Source organism: Lactuca sativa, chromosome 2 (genome assembly GCF_002870075.4).
Source record: "Lactuca sativa cultivar Salinas chromosome 2, Lsat_Salinas_v11, whole genome shotgun sequence".
Taxonomy (NCBI): domain Eukaryota; kingdom Viridiplantae; phylum Streptophyta; class Magnoliopsida; order Asterales; family Asteraceae; genus Lactuca; species Lactuca sativa.
In genome coordinates this window covers 129,325,237-129,331,236 of record NC_056624.2, presented here as the reverse complement: position 1 = coordinate 129,331,236, position 6,000 = coordinate 129,325,237, and positions in this window count along the sequence as shown.

The window sequence follows — 6,000 nt, the reverse complement described above, 5'->3', positions numbered from 1 at the left end:
ATAATGATAATAATAAAAGTAACTAAATGTTCTTCTAAATTCTCAATCTTTGTTACTTTAGGAAAAATGCAAAAATGGTGCTATTCCATGAAATTGCACTTTACATCTTGCCAAGTCGTTAGTGGGGCGTGTGTGGTCAACCGGCACACTAATATGGACTAACAAGGATGGATAAGGGTAGCTCGAGAATTGTCATAGATCAATGGAGCGTGTGTGGTTTACCGGCACATTAATTAGGTGGTAAATGACTCGAGAGTGCCAAGCAAATTTGCATAGTTATTCACACCTTGTTTGTGATCCTCGATATCTCAGTCACAAACTTGAAGTGCATAATCGACATTTAAACATGCCATTGAAAAGTTCAATGAATCTCAAAAAATTTGGGATTTAATAAAACTTAATTCTTTAAAATTTTAGTTTTGGGTGGTGAAATTGATAAATCGTCATTTACCTACCTTCAAATATTTTGCAATTGGATTACGGCATCCCTCTTCCGAATAGTGAAATATTGTGTTGGGTCCTACCCTTAATATTTCATTCGGGTGTTATATTAAGGAATTTCTATCTAACAAAACTTGTCTTTCTTTTCAGATGTCTACTTCAAACTCAAATGCTTCTGCCTCTTTCTCCCTCATGAACTTATGTGGGAGGGTCATTTTCGATAGGTCGAATTTTAAGGATTGGATTCGAAACATTCACATGGCCATTCACCACGAGGAAAAGGAATATGTCCTCGACAAATAGCTAAAGGAGATTGATGAAGAAACTGCTACTCCAGAGCAATTGGCTGAGTATAGGGCTCATGAGAAGGACACGAAAAAGGTGTCGTGCATCATGCTAGCCACTATGACTTCTGAGCTTCAGAAGTCCTACGAGGACTTCTTGACTTTCGAGATGTACCAAGACTTGATGGAAAGGTACCATCAGAGTGCTCGACAAGAAAGGTATGATATCATTGCCTCCATTATAATAACAAAAATGAAGGATGGAGAGTCCATCATGGCCCACTTGCAAAAGATGCAAAGCTATGTGGACCGCTTGCTAAAGTTGAATGTTAATTTCGATGAAGAGTTGGCTATTGACATTATCCTATACTCCTTTCCTCCTTTTAATGATCAGTTCAGAATGACTTATCATATAAATAAGGAGGAAGTCACTCTAAGCAAGCTTCAAGGTACTATTTTTGGTATGTACTTGAGTTGATTATGTGCATGGTCCTTTTGGGTTGCCTTCACTAATGCAAATTGATAGGATGACAAGAGGAGAGAGAATAGAAATTATTATATGAATAATAACTTCGTACTCAAAATGGTTTATTAATATATTACAAGATTAATATATTATTTTGAAATCATATTATTTAATTAGTATTAATCAGAAATAAATTTGGAATTAATTCAGTGATCAAAAGATATTGATTAAATAATTAGGGACTGATATTGCAAATCACTGATAGTTGCAATTAGGCTGATGGATCACTTTGGAATAAGGTTGGACGAATTGTATGGGAAGCCCATAAGGAATTTGTCCAAGTGCTATTCTAGAAGGGGTCAATGGGCTGCTTAAGGCTTAAGCAGTCACATTAGTGTTTCCACCTAAAACCCTAGCAGCCACAAGTATAAATAGACCCCATTACAAGGGCTTTATAAAACCCTAAGGTGGCCAAAAATCTCTTCTCTCCTACTTCATCCTTTTCATTGAGTGTTTGTGACTCCATTAGAGGTGCTACATTTGGGGCAATAAGCTTTCAAAGGTCAAGAAGTTCTTGTTATTGCTACATAACAAGTGAGGTAATGATCCAAACCCTTTTATACATGTAATTTTCGGAATTGGTATGCTAGATTAGGGTTTATGCTCTGGATGATTGTTTGCATGTATAACTTGAGAAAAACCTAGATCCAAACCAATTAGGGTTGCATATACACCATAGAAATGTTGTAATGCTCGAAACCCATCAGTGGTATCAGAGCCTAGGTCGTTTTTCTGTTATATGTGATGCTAATGTGAATTGTTCAAAGATGGAAAATTTTCATTTTTGTTTTCTGCCTGATCACCACGAGGTGGTGGACCATCACGAGGTGGTAAAAGTCACCACGATGTGAACTCGGTTCTGATGGTATATTTTCGGATTTTTGGCTAAAATTAGGTTAGGATAATTACCATAAGTTATTTTACAAATTAAAAATTCTATTTTTTTTGATATGGTAATGGATATCCTAATCTAATTGGAAGATAATGGTCAAAATTTAAGATAATTACTAGATTATATGTTAAACTAATTATTTGTAAATTTTGAATTGTATTTATCTTGCCAAATTAAATTAGATTAGGTCAAATTTAGATAATGGTATAATTATAATATTATTTTAATTATTTAAATTTGATCTAGAAGGTTTTGAAAAGTTTCAATACTTGACCTCGAGTTTTGGAATTTAAAATTCGATTAAAATGTTTTAATTTTGAAAAGTTAAATTCTAAAACCTTTGATAGTTTGAATAGTTCAAATTACACTCTTTATGGTTTTATTAAATTAATTAAGTGTTTATTCAAACGAGAGAATTAATAAATCCATATTGTCATGGTTTAAGTTTAATCAAATTAAAAGTCTAATTTATTAATAGATTAAACCATTTATTATTTTAAATATATAAAATACACCCTTATACTATATAAAATTAAAAGTCTAATATATTATATATGTATAAGTAAAAGGTCAGTCTTACCATTAGTAGGCCTCATTCACGAAGCTGGTCTATAAGGGGGTTTAAGGAAGCAGCCTGTAAAATGACTGTCATTGGGTATCCACTCTTACCCATTGCACTCTTGACTAGTGGATGGTCGTTAGCCGAACGGGTAGGATGGGACACAAGCTTCTATTATAAATAAAATGAAATACGAAGTAACTAAACACTTGTATGAATTCCCAAATCTTAGTTACATTAGGAAAAATGTGGAATTGGTGTTAATCCATGAAATTTCACATTGCACCTTTTTGGTCGTTAATGGAGCGTGTGTGGTTAACCAGCACACTAATATAGGACCAATGAAGGATATTAATGGTAGCTCGTACTTGATCAGGCTATATTTATCCCAGATATGATTACATAACTGTCTAGGTTTGACTATAGTATCCAACATTGAAATACTTTTATTTTGTTCTTCTTGTGATACTTGTTCTAGTATATATATATATATATATATATATATATATATATATATATATATATATATATATATATGTATATATATATATATATGCATGTATATATACTTTTATAAAATATTGTTATATTTTAAAGTATAATTCTTGGTCAGAGTGTTTTAGTCCATTGTATTTATAGTTGTATATCTTTTATAGGTTGATATACTTAGTTCACTATAAACAATGCTCTGATACCAATCTGTCACACCCCCAAACTGGAACGGCGAAAACGTCCGAGGGTGGATGACTTAATGTTAAGTATCACGACACATGCATCATAGTAATCAAAGTGACAACAACCATCGTATTAATAATATAAAGTTTACATTTTGTTCAAAACATTTCATGATTTACATTTAAAACTATAGCAAAAAGATAAGACTTAATACTACTATGCTCCATCTTCGCAACACTTGAGGGGTTACCTGTCTAATAACGTTCCTGAGAAAACAAGTTGTTTGAAAAAGTGTCAACATTAAAGTTGGTGAGTTCATAAGCGCTTTTGTAATAAAAAGCATATTCTTTGTTCTTTGGAAAAGTTCGCCTGTTCGTCGAGAAAATCCTATATTTCTTAATGAGTAATATGACCGTACCCGTTCCTTCTGCAATCATTTAGTGAATACAAATTATATATAATACAAATCGAATAGACAGTTGACTGTGTGGATCCTCCCTAAGCCAACAATCAAACAAGGAACAGGAAGTAAGGCGGAAGTCACACATTCCACTGCCTATCTAATCTTCATTATATATAATTCTAACGTATTCACTAAGTAATCACAGAATTAACACTAATGATTCTTTTTTATATGATGAATGCGTTTCCTTCAGAAAATCTTATATTTTCTTAGTAAAATGGTGACCACAATAGTTCCTTCTATAATCACTTAGTTTATACTAGCTATATATAATCTAATATCGAACGGGCAGTTGAATGTGTGAATCTGCCCTAAGCCCACAACCAAACAGGGAACAGGAAGTAAGGCGGAAATCACACATTCCACTGCTTATCGGATGTTATTTGTATATAACTCTAATGTATAAACTAAGGAATTATAGAATTAACCGTTAAAGGTCCTTTACGTTATACTAGTTTGTAAATAAGTGTTGAACCTTCTATAAAATAATGATGTTTATCTTGGAAAATCCAATGTTTTCCATAATATCGAATTGTAGTTTTAAACCTTCCAAGACTGAAAGCACAAGTATAATTACCATAATTAGTTTAATGATACCTAGTTTCATTTGTAAGTAAAACTAGCTGAAGATATGTTTGCCCTGAAAACTCGATGCGACGATACTACCCTCCTATCATTACTTAGTACATACAAATTGTATGTTACTAAGATCGAACAAAAAATTGAATGAGTGAATCTGCCCTAAGCCCACAACCAAACAAGGAACAGGAAGTAAGGCAGAAATCACACATTTCACTGTCTACCGGACTTCAATTTTATATGACCCTATTGTATATAATGAGTAATCACATAGTTAATATCCTTTGAACTTGTTTAAAAAAAAGGTATATTACTACGTAAATATATCGTTGTTTTCTCCTTGTGAGTTCTTATAACCATACTAATATGACAGATATCCTCATATAACATGAATCGTTTGTCAATATCAAAAAAGACGTTTGTCACCCAGAACGACTATAGCTAATAGTCAGGGCACGGGATTGTCAGTCCTGTATAAATCTATACACAAACTCATGCTCTCCATCCAGGAGACACTGATTCATAAGGCTAGACTTCTACTGGTACTTATGTAAGTACGCGAAGACATGCCTCACAAATAACCTCAACGAATTTACAAGTAATAATGCGAAAACCTTTTTATAAATGAAAAAAGTAATTTTGTAAAAAGATCCCATTGTTCCATAAACTATATCTATTATAATTTATAAGTTTATTTCCATGTTTTAACCTGTACTTTGTAAAATAGTTCATATGATCCATAAACTATACATATTATAGTTTATAATGATTTATTAATATATTATAAGTTCTAATATATTAATATGAAATGATATTATTTAATTAGTATTGATCAAAAATTAGTTTGGAATTAATTTTGTGATCAAAAGAGACTAATTATATAAATGGGGATTGATTTGGTAAATCATTCATTCTTATAAAGTGGGCTTATGATCCATAGTTCTTCAAGTAGGGCTAAACCCATGTGGTGACCCATGGATACTCCATGGAGGTTAAAACTCATGGATCATGAGGAATGAGGAAAGTCATGAGTTACATGGTGTAACCCTAATTTGCACACTATATAAGAAACCCCGAGGCTCATGAAATTGGCACTAGTGAATACACAAGTGAGGGCTAGCCAATTTTGCTATAATATAATCTTCTCTCAAGTTATTCCAATTGTTAGTGGTGTTGTGTGATTCCATTTTAGGTGCAACACTTGGGGCACTAAGTTCTTAAAGGTCCAAGGCTTCCAACTACTAGAAAAGGTATGTCTTCTAACTTGTTTTATTACCCGTGTATAAACTTTGGTATGCTAGTTAGGGTAATACCTAGGAAAATTCAAGTTTGCATGTATAATAGATAAGACATAGATCCAAGGTATTTAGGGTTGCATGCACACCTTAGGAGTTTTAGAATGCTCAAACCCCAACACTGATATCAGAGCCTAGGCTTGTTTTCAATTATACTTGATGTTGCTTGCTTGGAAATGCTTTAAAATCGATTTTCTGCTGTTTGGGACAGTGGACTCGCCGAGTCCCCTGGGGGACTCACCGAGTCCAAGTTCAACTTCATCCAACTCGCCGAGTTGGTTCATAC